This window comes from Manis javanica, chromosome 4 (genome assembly GCF_040802235.1).
Source record: "Manis javanica isolate MJ-LG chromosome 4, MJ_LKY, whole genome shotgun sequence".
Taxonomy (NCBI): Eukaryota; Metazoa; Chordata; class Mammalia; order Pholidota; family Manidae; genus Manis; species Manis javanica.
In genome coordinates, this window is record NC_133159.1 from 44,576,555 (window position 1) to 44,594,945 (window position 18,391).

Sequence of the window (18,391 nt, forward strand, 5' to 3'; positions counted from 1 at the left end):
GAGTGTGTGTGTGTTTGTGTTGATCCTTGGCCCTCTGACTCTGGATCTTAGATTGCCATCCCTAATGCTGATCTTAGCCACGGAACTTTGGTTCTGACCACATACATCACTGCCCCCTTGTGGACATGGGCTCAGCTGCGATGACTGCAGTGTCACTTCAGGGCATTTCTTCCTAGCCACCTACTACTGTCAGGGCTGAACAGGCTTTAAGAGGCAGCTGAGTCAGGGGTTGGAAAGGCCACCCTTACCGCTCCTCAGGAGCGAGCTATCTCATTTTCTCTAACAGCTTTTTGTAAAGACCTCCTCCTAGTTCCTGTGCATTTTTATTTTAAGAGTTTGTTAATTGGTTTAGAATTAGCTCTCCATAATGATGGGGTGGGGTGGATTAATTGCTTTGCAGAATACCCATGATTAAAAATAAGGCAGAGCATTTAGGAAAAAAAAAAAAGACAACAAATGAGCCTTGGGAGGCAGAGACAGCAGAGCACAGTGGCTGAGTCCTGGGGGCTAGAAAGCAAAGTTTCTGCACCCAGCTGGGCTGCTGAGCATGACCTCACCTGCCCTCCTTCAGACACCGCTCCTAAACCTCTCCTAACTTGCCACTGCCTAGAAACTCCCTCCTCTGTCTTCAGCCTCCTACTGCCCCATTTCCAGAGCCTTCTCTCCGTTCCTTCCTCTATCCCCTGGCCTCTGTTGTTCGACATACCCCTGCTCCTCTGTCCCCTTCCACTCAATAGGCTTTTATTGGCCCTTCACAAGAGTTGGTAACAATCTGTTCACTGTTTTTCCTCAAACATATCCATATATGTGATATACTGTGTGTTAATTTTTAGTGTATTTTATATCATATTGTTGTTATTGTGAAGGATGATGTAAGAAGAGTATTGTGTTTTAATTATTAGTGTATTTTATGTTAAATAATTTTTATTATTTTTGTTAGGGAGGATATAAGAAAAAAGGATAAGTGTGCTCCTAAAAAGTGGATGTAATTTTGGCTATTTACATTTACATTAAACAAACTTGTGCCACATATGAAGAGCTTTTAACAGTGCTTTGGGGTCACCCATGATCTCTACCACCACCCACATGATGCCATCATCTGGGTTAATATGAATCCATTCACTCATTCAATAGTTTAAAAATGTTTGAACCCTTGCTCTGTGCTAGGCACTGTTCTAGGTTCTGGGAGAAGCAGTAAGGAACAAAATCTCTTTTGTTATACATCTCTTTCCTTATAAAGAACTGTTGATGGGAGGTGAATTTGTATGTGGTCTGATGTTCTGGGTCTTATTTGATTTGCTTCAGTAGTTCCTTCTCAAGCTTTGGAACTGGGGAGAAACCCCCAAGGCCCCTTTCTTTTACCATTTCCAACATGTGATCTCTTTTGCATCAGTTTTTGGAAATACTTTGCTATTTATTGACAACTTCTGATGACTAAGTTCAATGGGCTATTCACAACCTGATAATTTTTTTAGTAGTTGAAGTCAGAGTAAGATGAAGAGCGCAATGCCAGGATTGAACTGGGTCTCAGAAGGCCGCTGGCTTTTGCATGAAAGTATGAGGGTAAGTCGTGCTGTGTTGAGGCTGTTCAGCATGGCGGCCCACAGCTTGGGCTCTGGAGACACAGACCTGGGCCCAAATTCTGGTTTTGCCATATACACACACACACGCACATGTGCATAGCTTTGGGAAGATCACTTAACCTTTCTGAGGCTCATTCTCTGCCAGCTCCCACCTCTACCTCCTATAGAATGAGGACAGTGATAATGATCACCCAAGAGGCTTGGAGATTAATCATTAAATAAGATTATATACATGTATGTATGTGTGTATATATAGTGCTCAGTATAGTGAGTGCCTGGAACAAAGCTCAATTACAATAGCTGTTATTACTAAGTACAATTTAGGTTTCTTCCCCCAGTACCAGCTTTACTGAGGTATGATCAACAAATAAAAGGTATACATATTTAAGGTGTATAATATGTCTTAGTGTACATACACACTGTTAAGTGATGACTACAATAAAACTAAGATATCCATCACCTCATATAGTTGCCATTTTTGTGTGTGTGGTGAGAACACTTGAGATTTACTGTCTCAGCAAATTTTTCAAGTAGACAATTCAATATTATTAACTATAGTCACCATGCTGTACATTAGGTCTCCAGGACTTATTTATTGTATGACTGAAATTTTGCATCCATTGACCAGCATCTCCCCACTTCCCCAGCCTCAGTCTCTGGTAACTGGGCAGGCTGTCTGGATGAGGAGTGATTTATAAGCATAAAGCTGAAGGATGAGTGGGATATAGGTAGACACGGTGTATATATATGCGTGTGTGTGCCAGAGTAGTGGCTGAAGGACCTCAGTCTTTCAGGGGACACCCTTAAGTGGACAGAACAGGTTCAATGTAATGTAGTAAATATTATGACAAAGGGAAGCCCTGGAACTTTAGAGCTTGGCAAAGTTTAATGAATCTGTTTCGTGAAGTTATGGGTATGTAAAGCTAAAAGGTATGCTGCAGTGGTTAAGCTCATCAGTATCAGTCCTGGATTTGAATCCTTTGGCCTCTGAATAATTTTACCTTGGGTTAATAATACTAAATTCTGTAAGCCTCAGTTTCCTTGTCTATACAGTGAGGGTCAGAAAAAAAAAATACTTGCCTGGCAGGATCAACATGAAACTATCTGAGATATATCAGATACAAACCAGCACTTAGCAAAAGACAGGTGTCTGGGCTCCGTTAGCGCGAGTGGTTTTAATTCCTGGGTGGGAGTTCGTACATTGCCACATTGGGTGTCTGACCCATAAAGGGCCTCTGAAGTCATGCTGAGCTGCAAAACTCCCAGGAGGCAGCAGGTGGCGAGAACAAGGATAACGAGGTGGTGGGATCAGGAGCCCTGACCAGAAGAACCTGCGGGCATAGCATGCTGTGGCTGATGCAGAGCCCAACAAGCTGGTGAGTGCTGAAAAGCCACGTGTGCAGAGCACCTGGCCTAGAAGATCTGGACCCTCCTCTCAGCTCATCCAATGAGCTTGACCTTTCTGGGTCTTGGTTTCCTTGAAGAAAAATGGATTGAAAACGGCCCCCGTGGATTGATAAGAATTCAAGAGTTTGTCCAGATTCAGTTGGATTTAGAATTCAAGAGTTTGTCCAGATTCAGTTAGAAAAAGCATTCAGATCAATCAGTGGTGTCTGCTCTGGGTCACAGGACAGTGCTAGCACGTGGGCCACATATTTTCTGTCCCTGGAACTTGCTAGGAATGCCTAATACTTGTTCTGTGTGTATATTGTACCAGCTACCATACAAAATGCATTATATGAATTATATCAATTAACTTTCTTAGCAACTCTACAAGGCAGGGACTATTATTAGCCTCATTTTATAGATAAGGAATCTGGCACAGAAATTAAGTAACTTGCCTTATGTCACGCAGCTGTTAACTGTGGCCAACTTCTTCTCCAGCTCCTCTATCTAGACTGGAGGCTCTTTGAGATGAAGAGCTTTACCATATTTATTTTTGAATCACCAGGGCCTACTAGGCTTTCACACCGTATTTAAGGCTTTGCTGAACTCAGTGGTTCTACCTGAACATACAATCTGTTGGGGCATTTGGAAAGCTTCTCATGCCTGGGTCCAGCCTCAGATCACTTACATGGGGATTTCTTAGCTTGGGGCCTGGCCCTCTGTGTCTTGTGGTTCCTGAGGCACAGCAAAGCTGAGAACCACTGGGATAAATATTCTGATTCTTTTGGCAAATTGCTAGCATCTTCTTCCTCCTTCCTGCTTTGTGGCACTGGGGGGTGCTGTTGGATAGTTTAAAAAGTTGTATTTCCCTCAACTCAGGAATAGCATTTCTTTTTGTTTCCAAATTTTTTCTTATCTCCTCTTAAGAACTTCACGAGGATGGACAATGGCCTGAACTTGAGTCTGTGGCTCTTTGGGATGTTAACCATTGACATTTAAGCAGGCTGATATTACATAGAGTTTCTGGTGAGTCTGCCATTTCATTTTGTTTTCAGCCTTTCTCTAGGAACAGACAGTCTGTGTGCAAGAAGAAAAGGTTTGCCAGGAATTGTGTGAGGTGTGGTAAGCTGGATAATGTGTCCACAACCTAATTTCCTGACCTTGTGTCTATGTTAATCACATCTGCAAAGTCCCCTTTGAAATATAAGGTAAGTTTATGATTTTGAGATAGGGAGATTATCACAGATATCCTTAAAAAGAAAGAGGGAGCAGAGGTTAGATGAGAAAAGGAGATGCGAGGATAGAGTCAGGACTCCGGGTCAGAGAGATTCAAAGATGTTACATTGCTGGCTTCGAAGATGGAGTGGAAGGGGCCACAAGTGACAGGAAGAGGGCAGCCTGTAGAAGCTGGAAATGGGCTTTCCTTTGGAGATTCAAAAAAAATGCAGCCCTGCTGACACTTTGATTTCAGCTTGCTGAAACCCATTTAGGCTTCTGACCTCCAGATCTGTAAGATAATAAATTTGTGTTTTTTAACCACTAAGTTCGTAGCAATTTATTACAGCAGCAATATGAAACTCATACATGAAAAACACCTGAAGCCCTCCCTAGGCAGCCATTACTGTTTGGCTACCTAGTGGCCATTCCTAACCCCTGGCTCCCTTGCCTTCTTCCCAGGCACTCATATTACCAGGGTTCTCTGTACTCAGAGATGACCATGCTACCATTAGGAAAAGTCAGTTGGGGAAGATTCTCTCTCCTTGATAAAAGGAGATAAGTATTTGACTAGAGCTCTCTCTACTGCTTTGGCCATCCTCTTGATTTCTTACTTTGGAAACACACTATGAGAATGTGATATCCAGAGCGGCAGCAGCCATATTGGGACCATGAGGTGAGAGTCCACGCATCAACACCCTCAACTGTCTGTAGGGTTTAAAACCAGTGGTCAATTCTAATAGTTATACTGCACCTTCCAAAACATGTCTTTAATTACTCTTTCAGGAGCCACATGATTTCCTCCAGGAAATCATATACAAATCAATGAATGTTTATTGACTCCAGGCTCCTGACTGAGCACTGGGATGAATATATGAATTAAGCAGTCCAGTTCTGGAGGAGTTCAGTCTGTATTAATCAGATCTGCAAAGTGTCAAAACCCCAAATTTACAGTGGTATTGTGAGAACTAAATGAGACAACAAATAAATCTAAGGTCCCTAGAGTGGTACTTAGTAAGTGATAGTGTACTATCAGAGGCTTTTCAGTTTAGAAAATATTTCAGTTTATGTTTTCTATTGTAATTTTCATCTTCACAAAGGTCTGAAAATAAGAAGAAAAAAACTGTTACTCTCAGTTTACAGGTGAGGAAACAGAGATCTAGATTTTGTGTTACTTTCTCAGTGGCACTGAATGCCCATGGCAGGGTGGTGACAAGGCCCTAGGTTTCCTGATTTCTGCTTCGGTGTTTTTTTCCTCATAGATCACACAGTGTCAAAACTGGTAAAAATCCTCAGAAATGATCTAACTCAGGAATGGCAAATAGGTTTTATTTACTTTAAGTGTTAGCTCTGACCTGCTGGTAGCAATTGCCTGAAGCACTATATTATGCCTACCTACTGAGAAAGGATGCTCTGATTGATTATTAGTGTCTGCATGAGCTGTGGATGGGTGAGTGTGAGTCATACATACTTGCTATACCTCACCTAATTCAACCCTGTCGTTTAACCAACAAAGAAATGAACTTCAGAGAGAGGAACTGACTTATTCAAGGCTACACACTGAACTAGGAGCAGAACTAAGAGTAATGATTTTTCTTATTTACAGTTCAGCTCCTAAGACTACCAATTAGACTTAACTATTTACATGTCTTTTCTCTTACCTTGGCAGGATTTCCATCATTTAAATGAAAATAACTGAGGCAGCCTTGAACATTAAGCATAGGTTCTAATACCAGCTATGATGCTACATGATATTAAGTTGACTTTTCTTTTTTTGTGCTTACAGATAAATCTGCTTCCCCTAGGTATCTTTCCTTACTTCAAAGAAACCAGACAGTTCAAGCATTGTGAACTAAATGTTGCTGAAGAAATGTCAGCCACGAAGATTAGAATGAAAGAAACACCATAGCTTAGAATATGTGGGGAAATTGACAGGCAACTTGAGTTGGTAAACTGGGCTCCTGGTATATTTCAACACTGTAAACTGGAAAGAAGAATGGCTAGATTTGCATTTTGCAAGAAACCAAAGAAGCATTCCTTTTACCTATCAAATAATAGAATTCTGGCTTGGTTTTTTACATGTAACAGGGCATTCAAAAGACTCCCATTTCCCACAGATATTTGGGCTTTTGTGGATGAGGCTGGGTTGTTCTCAGGTTTTCAAGTAATTATAAGGTCTGGGCCCTTTGGGTTTGGAGGGAGAACAGTGATCCAGGCTGACACGAGGAACTCTGGCTGGCTCTTCAGGTCAATCAATGGTAGCCTCCTTAGGCCTTGGGATGTATGAATGGTTTATAAACTGTGAAGCACCTTGCAAAGGAGAAGTAGAACTCCCATTATCTGAACAACATACATTAAACACAAACTATTTTTTTACTTTTCAGAGAGGGGGCTGGGGAAAGAATAGGAAGTCCATGGAAATTCTGCTTATTGGTGGCAGTGAACTGAAGTGGCCTGAATAATTGAATCAGTACACTAGGTTTTTCAGTGGAAATATTATAGTCCATAAATGCAGAACCAGATCATAAAAAAATAAGTTTTTATGGTTTAGTATTACTACTGCCCTAAAAGTTAATAGTTTTTTTTTTTTTTAACATTCCATGGCATTTCAGAGTTTACAAAGGCCGTTCATATACTATCCTATGGACTTTCCGCAAGTGGAAGGGGCTATTCTCCCTCTTTTAGAGAAGAGGAATGATGTCTGGAGAGGCTGAGTGACTGGGCAAAGGGCCACAAATTGCTGCAGAGGCTGGGATTTGACCTGGGGTCTTCAGGTGCTGAACCCAACAGTGTTTCTATCTCACGGCAGCAGCTTTTGCAGGGAGAGTGTGGGTACTTGTCCTGAGGGAGGAGTGGAGGTGGAGTCCAAGGGAGAGACATGTGTCCTTGAAGCAGCTGGAGATGTTGAACTTGGGGCATGCTTGCATTGGTAGAGGGCTGGGCAGGCAGGATTCTGGGGGCAAAGGACACAGCACAGGCAGGGGACTGGTTTGGTATCAACTGCTATTTATTGAGTTTTACTTTGAGCTAGGCAATGTATTAAGTAAGAGTTTTATGTGCATAACCTCATTTAATTTGTGACCAACACTGATATTTTTAGGATGTGGAGACTGAGTCAGGGAGCCTGAATGCCTTGCCCAAAGTTGCATAGCTTACAAAGGGACAGAGGCCAGATGAGATATCTGGTGTGTCAGCCCTGAAGCCTGTGTACTGATTGGATTGCCACATAGTGCCCGAACTGTGAGTCTGTGAGGTGTAGTGCTGGGAAGCAAAGTGGGCTGGGGTCAGTTGGGAGGCTCTGACAGGCCAGATTAAGCAGCCTTGGCCATTATCTTGTGGGCAGCAGGGAGCCACTAGATGGGAAAGATGAGCAGAAGTCTGCCCCTCCTTCCTGAGTAAAACGGAAATTACTTTGGTGCCATTCCCATGGGCTCTCATGATGCTTCACCCCTCTGGAAAGGGTATCACTATTCCCACTCTGCCCTTCCAATTTCTTTTAAAAACAAAATAAAAATCATTTAAGAACCTCTCTTGGCCTCATAAATTCTGGAGCTGTTCTTGCTGAAGCCTGGCGAGGGTCCGGTGAGGATGCAGAGGGACGGCCTTTGGCCCAGCTGACTCTCGCATCCCTCTCTGGCCAGCGGCCTCTGAAAGGCTGTTCGCTGGGGAATGTGCTCTTTGGCATCCTCAGCTTACTTCACATGTCCCTAAGTAAACCTTGTGCCTCCCTGGAGAGAAGCGTGTTCCTTAAACACAGACTCCCATGATGTCCATGCATCTCCGGCTCACCAGTCATGCCGAGAGGGGCGGACTTCCCGGCTGCCCCCATAGGCGGTCATCACTGGCGCTGCAGCAGCCTGGCCTGGATTGCCTGCTGGCTCCACACGTTGGAGTGGAGCTGGCTGTGAGGGGACCTGGAAGCTTTTCTGGACCTTTAGCTGAGCAGTGACATGACACGATGTGCTGTGATGGCACTGGAGTCTCCTGGTTGCCAGATGTGTCCTTCACTAGAGGTGTGGCTTCATGTCTGTGGCCCTTCTACCCCCATCAGATACAGTAGAGCATATCTCTATATTGCTTTTTACTTTATAAGAATTGTATATATACATGAGCTCATTGGATATTCACACAACCATCCCAGGAAATAAAAGTTACTATCTGAAATTTCCAGGTCAGAGCCCTGAGCCTTATAGAATGTCTCCTGGACAAATCTCTTTTTTCCCCACAGATGTGTAACCAGGTGTGACTGGTTTGTAAAGACAACCAAGCTAAGCATGATGGGAGCACTCCTTAAGAATAGCTCACAGTGTGCTGCTTAGAAGATGGGTGTATACTGTCGTCTGTCATTTGTCCTTCCAGCTCCTTCCTCCTCTCTACCTTGCTCTGAGCCCTGGGAAGCTGACCCGAATAGACGGCTTCTATGGGTCCATTGCCCTCTGGATTCTGGCTGGGTTCCCTGATGTTTGGCACCGGCAGAAGATTGCAGTGGGAGGGCAGTGACCTCACAGGCTGTTCTCCAGCCAGGAGACCCTGAACTGGGTAAGCTCTGGCTGCCTAGCTGCTGCCAACCCCAGGGCACTGTACTCCCCCTTGTTGGTGTCCTTGAACTCTGCTCACATGTTTAAGAAGAGCCTTTCATTCACACACCACCCCGGTTACAGAGTTAGGGTACTTACCTGCATCTGCTGGGAACTCATACAATTCACTACACAGGTAGCCAGCCAATTTGAAAAGGTTGTTTGTCACATGCATTAAAGAGGGCATTGAGTGTAGGTGTCTGCGACTGCTCTGCGGGTTGGGTAAGGACAGGCTGTGTCTCTCCTGGCACCACACCAATTGGTGGATTTGCATCATCTCTCCTGTTTGCCTCTTTCTCCTCCAGCTCTTGCCCAGTCAGGAATTTTCCACAGAGTAAAATTTCCAGACAATGAAATGTCCACCTTAAATGCTCTGAATCTGGAGGCAAGTGAGCTTACTCTCAGGCTAGTGGTGGCTGCTTTGTGCCTGGTGTCTGGTGGGTACCATGGCTACGCCAGTGATGTTTTCCTGCCACAACACAACCCCTGGTTGGCAAGATGGTTTAACTTGGAACCTGTTCAATTCTGTCCAACTGATAATGTTTGTGGATCCTTTGCATAGAGGATGTGATGATTATCCCAGCAAACCCTGGCCATAGAGGAGAAACGAGAAGATCCATGAGAAGTCCTGGGTCTGAGGCAGCTCCGCTCTGATTTCCAGGTCAGAACTGGAATTATTTCCATTTCTTGAAGAGAGTGCAGCTCTATGCTCTCATGAGAATCTGTCCTTTGTATCTGGCAGACTGCTCAAAAAGGCCCCCAGCAGATTATTTCTCCCAGGCCCATGTCCCTTTTCAGTGTGACCTAGCCTGTGCCTCACAATAAAGGGTGGGGCCCATTTCTCTACCCTCTGGGATCTATGTTGGACTTGTGACTTGCTCTGCAGGGTGGAATTGACACCCCGAAATGTAAGAAGCCTTTAAAGAAGGCTGCTTTCCTGGGAGGGAAACATGTTGGCCAGGTAAAGAAGCACAGGGTATCCACACCAAGAGGCCCCAAGAGGAAAGCAGGCACCACTGAGCAGGGGGGCAGGCCCCAGTGAGCCCTGCCCGGATTCTCAGTCCTCAGCATCTGGGGCGCAGAGATGATTGTTGCATTATGCCACTGAGGTTTGGGGAGGTTTATTGTGCAGCAATAGAAAACTGATACACTGTCACATTCCATTTTAGTTGGCCCTGAGCTTTAGACTAGCGTGATGGGGTTGGAACTGAATTCAGAAATATTGAACAAATATTGAACAATAAATACTTGTCATATACTGGAGAGTCCAGTCTTGGATCTGGGTTTGGATCCTGACCCCATGGGGGACCTTTTCAAACATGGGTTTCCAAACTGGTAAAACAACACAGAGTGTCTTGAGAGATAATAGGAGAAAATGTGTGTACAGCATGTGGGTGCATTGATACCCAACAAGTGTTGGCTCTCAGCTCCCTTCTACTACTGCAAAGAAGAGGGGTGCTTGCTTTCAATATGATTACAATTTAGTGAAGAAGTAAAAGGAATTTTTGGGTTGAATATGACAAATTCTAAACTAACCATGCAATAGAGTACAGCTGAGGGAGAGAGGGATTCTTTCCAGGGAGTGACCTGGGGTGGGAAGAGGGGCTAGGACCTGTCCTGCCTTTTCCCCAATGCCTGCAGTCCCCAAATACCATTGTTCTGAGCATTCACAGGGCTACACTATCTTGGATTCCAGAGCTGCTGAGGAGGGCTGGGCCATTGCCAGACACACTCAGCATTTTGTCTTCGTAGATCTTTCTGGGTCAACAGCCGAGGTCTTGGATTTTATACAACCCAGATGAGAGTTGCAATGGATGTGGGCCTCGACAATGGAAGCTCAGCCCTTCTTGAGTTGGGTAGATAGCATTTCAATCCCAGCTGTGTTATAGTTTTCAACTTTGGCTAAGTTGTATCACTTCTCTGTGCCTAATTTCCTCCTTTATGAAACAGAGATAATTATACCTCTTTTATTTCCTGTTGTGAGGACAGATGAGATGATACACGGGGGTGTGTCAATCCCATGCCTGGCATGCTGCTCACCCTCAGTAAATGCTTTTCCTTTTTCCTTCCACTCCTTTTGGCACAGATTGGTTCTCCTTTAAGCTATGCCTCTGGGCCTCTGTTTTTCTCAGTTTTGCTGACCCCCTCAGCTCTAGGTCACTCTTAGCTGCTTCTGTTGGTGGGTGGAGGCTGGCATCAGAGTATGTGAGGAGATGGCCAGGATGAAGAATAAGGATTTGAGTTCAAATCTTGATGCAACTGCTTACTGGCTAGGTGACCCCAGGAAAATTACTCTTGCTGAGCTTCTGTTATTTTACTTACAAAATAGGCACGCAAATATCTACTTATATAAACCTTACAAAACTAAATGGCTTCATGAATGAAACATATTCAATCCAGGGCTTGCTAAATATCTCTCCCCTTCATCCAGGAATATGTATTTGCCAATCATGTTCCAACTTGTATTTTGGCCTCTATACACCCTGAGCAGGCAAAACGAAAGGGAGTGGATTTAGTGACACCTCCAGGAGTTGCCTCTGGTGACTCATCTGGAAAGTGGAGCCAGGAATTAAGTGAGTGTGAGGTTAGCGTGTCCTTAGTGCCTTAGTGGTTTTCCTAGCTAACTGGAGCCAGCTTCGCAGAGCAGATTCTGGGGTGGTGTGGGCCCAGAAGGAGCTGGATTCACAAGCACTCCCAGCCAGATTCTGCCCCAGGTCCTGGGGTTATAGGATAAATGAAACAGGAATTCTGTCTCTGAGTAGCTCAGGGTTTAGTGGAAAATACCAGTGAATCTAGCTAAAGTGTCCAACTTTATGATTTGGGCTGAGATATGGCTCTCTCTGGTCAGTGGTGTCCTGGAGTAGAATCTTGTCTGATTCCTTGCTACTCTTATTATTATTCTCCTCCAGCTACCCAGTTAGACACCCTGGGTACTACTAGTGTGTATGTGTGGAGCCCTGGTCCTGTTGTTTCCTAGGTCATCAAGAAGCCAGGAGTCACACCCTACTCTCTAAGGCAGGAGGTGCCCACCTTCCATAGGAGATGGCTTGCTTTGGGATGGCCTGGTGGTGGCCGGGTGCTTAGAGAGAGGAGCTGTGGTAGCAGCTACAGTGAAGGGAGTCTGAAGAAGCCTTTCCCTTTATTTTTCTTGCTGCTACTATTCAGGTCTCTTTAAGGGTAGATGATTCTCCTTTCCAAGGTTTAAAATGGTAACTAATCATGTGGACAGAATCTTGCCTGGTAAACATTGCTAAGTATGGCAGAAAATGCTATTACTCACCAATATTCATGCTCTTTTTTTGTTCCTGGGCACAGAGCTCAACTCCAGTTCCAGGTTCTCCTGAGGCTAGCTGTGGCCCTGTGCCTGGCTGCTGCGCAGGGGAATGTGAGTGAAGTGAGCGCACAGCTTCTAGAATTGGCCCACGTGTGATCCTTACTCACCTGCTCCAAGAGGACTCCAAGGGCCTACATGGAAGGAGGCTGGGTTCCTGAATAACACATAGAGCAACCCCCCCAACTGCCCATGTCCCCCCACCAATCTGCCTGGGACTATTGCATAAGAAAAAACTTTAATTGTTAAACCAGTGATTTAGGCACTCAAACGATTTTTTCTTAAGTGACTTGTTGCCTCCAGCTCTAGATATAACAGAAAATGACCTCATTTTAAGTGACCCTTCCCAGGGAGCCAATTATACAAGTCACTAGGAAAATTCAATACAGTGAGATGGATGTGGTGACGGGGACACACGGAGGGCTATGGGAGCTCAGAGAGGGCTCCTAATCCAGACTGGGATGCTCATTCAAGAGGTGCTCTGTAGAGCAGCTCAGAGTGCAAGGTGGGGGATGGCAAGGATGAGGAGTAAGGGGCGAGCAGGTGCCTAAGGGGTCTGGGACAGAGTAAATGGAAGGCGGTTGGGGTCCCTGACCAAGGTCAAGTCCGAAGGCTCAGCTGAATGAGAACAAGGAGCCCTAGGGCAAAGAATTAAGATCTTGAGCCCTGTAAGAGCAGAGCTGTTGGCTTGGTTTTAGGGTTCAAGGTTGGAGAAGGGCGCAGTTCACCAGGAGGCAAAGTGAATAGTCAGAGAGGTTCAAAATATCTGAATTACGGTAGGTTGGCTGGGCCTCCCACAGGGTCTGCCAGGAAGCACCTATGCACATCTGAGGTATTCTAGGTAGCAAGTGGTGAGGGATGATGGGCTTGAGATCCCTTTAAGAGGCAGAACTGGATTTGGTGGCTAATGTGAAGAGAGGAGTTGGGGCCAATACCCAGGTTTTTGGCTCAGGGGTCTGAATAGATGGCTCTGCCCTTCACTCACAGAGGGGACTCGGGGATGAGCAGTGTTATGGGATAGGTAGGAACACGAGTCTGGTTTGGGGAATCTTGAGTTGGAAGGGCCTCTGAGACACTCAGTGAGAGGAGTCCAGCAGGCAGATTGCAATAGGAGTTTGGGCTCATGAGCAAGGCTGGAGCTGGGGAGGAGTAAGTGAGAGGAGGAGTGGGCCAAGACCGAATCCTGAGCAGCACTGACATTTATGGGATGGACTGAACAAGGAGGGCCTATGGAGAGCCTTCAGGTCCCCCTGGCTCCCAGTAACAAGTCTTCCTTCTTGCTTAGGACATAACCAGGCAATGCCGTGATGGCTTCTTCAGCCTCAGGTCCATGTCCTTCAGACTAGCTGTGGCTGAGGCCCTTGCTTGCCTCCTGTCTGATCCCACCTAGGCTAGGACGACCTCACCAAAGTAAGTCCTGTTCTGCGTTAGGACCCTGCTCTCCTAAGGCTCCATAACCAAGCTTTGGTTTATTACCTCCCTTTCTCAGCCCCAGCCTTGAAACTGGAGTCGTTGGTGAAGCCTCTGGCTGCAGAATTCATGATAGGCTCCACTTTCCTCCCCATTGACAGTCTGACTCAGGCGTGAGTTCACACTTGGGGAATTTTAGTGAATGTGGAGCATCCCAGCCAGCCCAGATTTCTCTGTTTCAGTGCCAGTGACTTCTCTAAGGTGACCTCTTCCCATTTGTCATTCTCTGTACCAGACCTCTGGCCTTTTAATTAAAGTCCCTTCAAAAGAAGAAAGCATTTGGAAGGTATGGTGAATGCTCCTCCAGGCTAATAGCACATGATACGTCTGAAAGTACATGTGCTATTGTTCACAGAGTCTGACCTGGGTTAGAAACGTTTGCTTCAAGGGGCTCATTCATTTTTTTGTTTCTTGAAACTTCTGTGGAACTTTCTTTCCCCCCCCAGATTGATCTGAGCCCAGTCACTCCTGTAACTTGCTTAAGTTGTCACAGATGACTTTCTGGCAACAAAATACTGTACACCTATCTGAGTCGGTGTGATAGGCTGTAGAATGATCAGGTTCAGTAAACACCACCCAAAGGACTTCTCTCAGCCCACATGAAAGTGTTACAGAGGCATCGCTCTTGATGGTATCCGTTTGGAGAAGCCACAGCCATCCCTGACTGGGTCCTTTAACCACTGTGACTCCCTTCTTTTCTCAGAGTCTGCTTTTCCTGAAGAGCCCAGGTGGGCAGCAGCACAACTCACCAGGAGAGGATCCTCCAGCCACCCTGGATTCCTTCTTCTTCAAGCTCCATATTCAACCAGCTACAGGCCTGGCTGATTTGTTCAACACCTGTTTACTGAAAGTCCACCATAAACAGGCACTATGTTTTAGCTTTGGGAGTACAGTGATGAGCAACGTAGAAGCAGCTCCCGTACTCCTAGATTCCCCTTCACAAGGCAGACAGTGAAACAAGCAATTACAACAGAGAGCATAAGTCTTATGTCAGGACTAGGCCATGACAGGCTTCCATTAATCTCGGGATAAACAAAGCTATCAATGGGAAGTTAGTTTTAAATTGCAAAAGGCTAGTGCAAGTGTTGGCCATTTATTAATATTATTGATGAGTTCCTGGAATCTGCTCTCAAAGGACATGAAAAGGAAGGGAGGGAAGGACAGAGCTGGGGGTTAATGGGATCCTGCAAGGAGGTGAAGAGCAGGCAGTGAGAGAGCAGCGGAGGATGACCGGAGGAGGACCACAGAATGCTTGTTCGCCCAGAGTGCAAAGTTACCGGTCACCTTGGTGTATGGTAATTTCTGAACCAGTGGATGGGAAAGACGCCACAGGACTGCTTAGCCCAATTGCCCGTTCTCTCCCTCTCTGTCTGCTTCCCACCCGGGAATCTACAGTTGAGGGAACAGGAGTCCAGAGAGAAGGGACCAGCCAAGGTCCTGCAGGAAGCCGGGGACAGGCATGGACGGGAGCCTGGGCCTCTTGACTCCTGCTCTGTCGGTACATTTTTCCTTTTTCTTGGTTGGGGGCACCCTTAATTCCAGAAAAATAAAATCCAAAGTCTCCTTTCTAACCAAAGAGACACCCCACTCTACCGTTGGGTAGCACAAGTACAAGCTGATTGGCGGCCTGGAGGTGCGCTGCCCCCGGGCAGGAATGTGAGCAGGGCCCTGGCCTGGTGCCTGCTCCCTAGGGCTGCTGGTGGTTTTTAAAGTCTCATCACAACACTTGGGCAGTGGGCATGGTGGTCGCAGAGGGAGGGAGAGGCCTCCCAGCTGGATCTGCAACAGTAGCCAGATATGAGGGCTGCACCGGACTGTCCAGGGATGCCGTGAGCTTGCCAGCCTGGGCCCTGCATCATCACAATCCCACAGGAGCTAGTCAGTGTTGAGGCTTCTCCTCTAGGCTGTGCCCCTGACTGGTGTAGGGTCCTCTCTGCCTGGCCTCTGCTGTCTCACCTCAGTGGGTGTGGAAGGAGTCTTACAGCCAGGAAAGAGCCTGGTGTCCCCTGGGTGCCTGAGGATAATAGCAAAAGCTAATTACAATCTGCTAGTCTACAAGGCACTGTTTTAAGGGCTTCACCTATTTAGCCTATTTAATCTTCCTGACAGCCCTAGTAGGAAGGTGCTGTTTTGAATATCTGTATCATACAGATGAGGAAACTGAGGCACAGAAAGCCTATCCCACAGCCAAGAAATAGCCAGGATTTAACCCATGCAGCCTGGTTTTGGAGGCCACATACTTAACTATTAGGTATGTTGGGAATTGTAGCCCTCGTGCATTTTGGTCCCATACACCTGGGCCTCTGCTTCAGTTTCTCTAATCTGTAGCTCAAATCCTTGATCAGGTTTAAGGCCTTCTACATTAGTCAGGATTCTCAGTTGCATGTGTCAGAAACTCAAGTTGGTTTAAGCACAAAAGGAACTGGATTGGCTTCCTTCACTGGAAAGTCCAGGGGTTGTGTTGAATGAAAGTGTGACTGAAACTAGGTGCTCTAATGATCAGACAGGATTTCCCTTCTTTTTCTCTTTCAGTTCTGCACTCCTTTGTATCAGCTGCATTCTTTGGCAGGTGCCTCCCAGGTGAAGGAAAGGTGGCCACCAGCAGCTCCTGGCTGGTGCTTCCTGTCCTAGGTTTAAGAGAAGCCATCATGCCAACTCTCAGCTTGTACTACTTCCACACATGTGTCCACCCTGAACCAGTCACCAGGAAAGGACCTTTCCCTCCCAAGGATTCTGTTGGCAGGGTTCCCTGAGTCAGTGGACAGGCTGCTTGGACTAGGAGAGCTTGAAGATTGAGGTTCCTCAAGGACATGGAGGACACATGGCTGTCAAGTAGATGAAACCACCAGGTGTTCCTGATACCTGCTCTTGCATCACCATGCAAATGCCTGGGTCCTGAAACACTAACCCTTGCCAGAGTTGTATGTCCTATTGCTCCAAACTGGTGGGGACAGTTTGCCCCATTTGCAGAATGTTCCCATTCAAGCTGGCCTTTCTAGGCTATAAGTTTTGCCACTTTTCAGGTAATCCTGCTGTGGCCTGCCATCCAGGGCGGGTATGCTAGAAAGGAGCACGTTAGGAGGGCAAGAGCCTCACCAATCAGAGCTCTGAACTCTGCCTCTTTGGGCCCTAATTTCTCACCTGTAAAATGAGGGTAATGTCACAAACCTTGTAGGGCTGCCATCAGGATTAGAGAACATGTGTGCGCCACCTGGCTTTAGTTCCTGGGAAGTCACTAAGGCCATGTTTGTGGAAACTATCAGTGTCTAAGATTAATGGCTCTGGAGATTTGTTTTTAGGTTTCAGAATTGTCTCCAACATCCCTGAAGTTAGTCAGTGGACTGAAGTTAGCTGGTTAGCATGGTGATCCAGGTTAGCTTTTTAGGAGAGGCACCACCAGGAGTGACCAGGTGCTCTGTGTCCATCCCAGCTCACCTGGGTTAAGGCAGAATGCATGATCCAGAAGTTCAAGGAATAGCCTACACATCAGTCAGAAAACAGCCCTTTCAAATGATCGTATGTGGAGAAGTGAATAAAGGCACTGTTGATGGTGCTATGGTGGGATATAGTGAAATCACAGGGAGGTTGCAGAACCCCAGAGCAAATAACAGAGAGGCTTCTTTACCACCCAGTCCTGAGGGCGAGATGGGAAGTGGTGGTAACTGGAGCCAAAGAAGAGAGGGCTGTATGGAGAGCCCCCCTCCAGCAGGTGGACCTACCTGCAGGTGAGGGGTTCAGCCAGCCTGGGGTGAAGAGAAAGAGAGGGAACTGAGGGAATAAATAACTCAAACTGTTTCTTCTTTTCCTTTAATCTCCTGATCATATTTCCCATTGGCCAGCAGTGGTGTAATCCATACACATTAGCCACCAGACACACAGAACCAAGTGCAGAAAGGTGGTGAGGTATGGAAGGGGCATGGGGCTTGGTGGACACACTGACATGTGACCTTGTTTCTGCCTTGAGGTTATTGGAGATGGGAGCATTTGTTTAGCACAGAATAAAAAAGTGTGAGTGTATGACCCTGGTATATCGTCACTGAGAACCACTGGCTGTTCCAGACTGAGGGAGGGCTGTCGGGGGCAGAAGAGAGGTGAACCCAGTCAGGGCCAAAACAAACCAAATTTTAAAAAGTGGGGTCCACAGTAGTGAATAGATTCTGCTTTTTGGAGGAGGTGGGTTTAGAACTGAGGTTTTGGACATCTCTCTGCAGTTCTGAGTGGTATTTAAAAGTGCAGGCTGCCTGTGCTCAAATTCTAACCCTGCCAGCTGTGTAAGCTTGGGAGAATTAAACTCTGTGCCTCAGGGTCTTCATCTATAAAATGGAAATCATACTATTATCTATCTGATGGGGTAGTGGTATAGATGAGTTAAAACATTCAAAGCACTCAGGACAGAGTCTAGTACAAAGTAAGTGTCAAGCTTGTTAGTTACTATCATTGTTGTTAGCACTGAACAGGGTCTTCAGACTTACATACCACAACTTGCTTTGCCATGACCTGTTTTGTGGCCTTGGGCAAGTCACTTTCCCTCTTTGACTTTGGTTTTCTCTTTTCTAAAGCTAAGCGGTAGGATCCAAAGATTCTCAAGACACATTTTGATTAGAAAATTCTAAATTTCTGCAATTCCCAAGTCTACCATTTTTCCAAAGGTCCCCAAAGGGGAAATGTATTTCCAGGGCCCCTCTGGCTCCCACCAAAAGATAACTCAGGTCTCTTCCCTTAGCTCTGGCTGGAGTTTCTGGTGTAGGGGACCAGTTAGGCCCCTCCCTGCAGGTGTCTCAACTGTGCTAATATCTTTTTGATGGCCTCCACCTGCAGTAGATCGCTGC

General features: G+C 46.1%; 1 long non-coding RNA gene across 1 annotated transcript; it reads left to right on the forward strand.

Annotated features, from left to right (window-relative positions):
• The first annotated feature begins 9,621 nt into the window (after positions 1-9,621).
• LOC140848683 (uncharacterized) lies at positions 9,622-17,393 on the forward strand. The gene is made up of 3 exons (XR_012129783.1): positions 9,622-9,722; positions 14,266-15,060; positions 16,095-17,393. It is a non-coding gene; the product is annotated as an uncharacterized lncRNA (long non-coding RNA).
• The last annotated feature ends 998 nt before the right edge of the window (positions 17,394-18,391 follow it).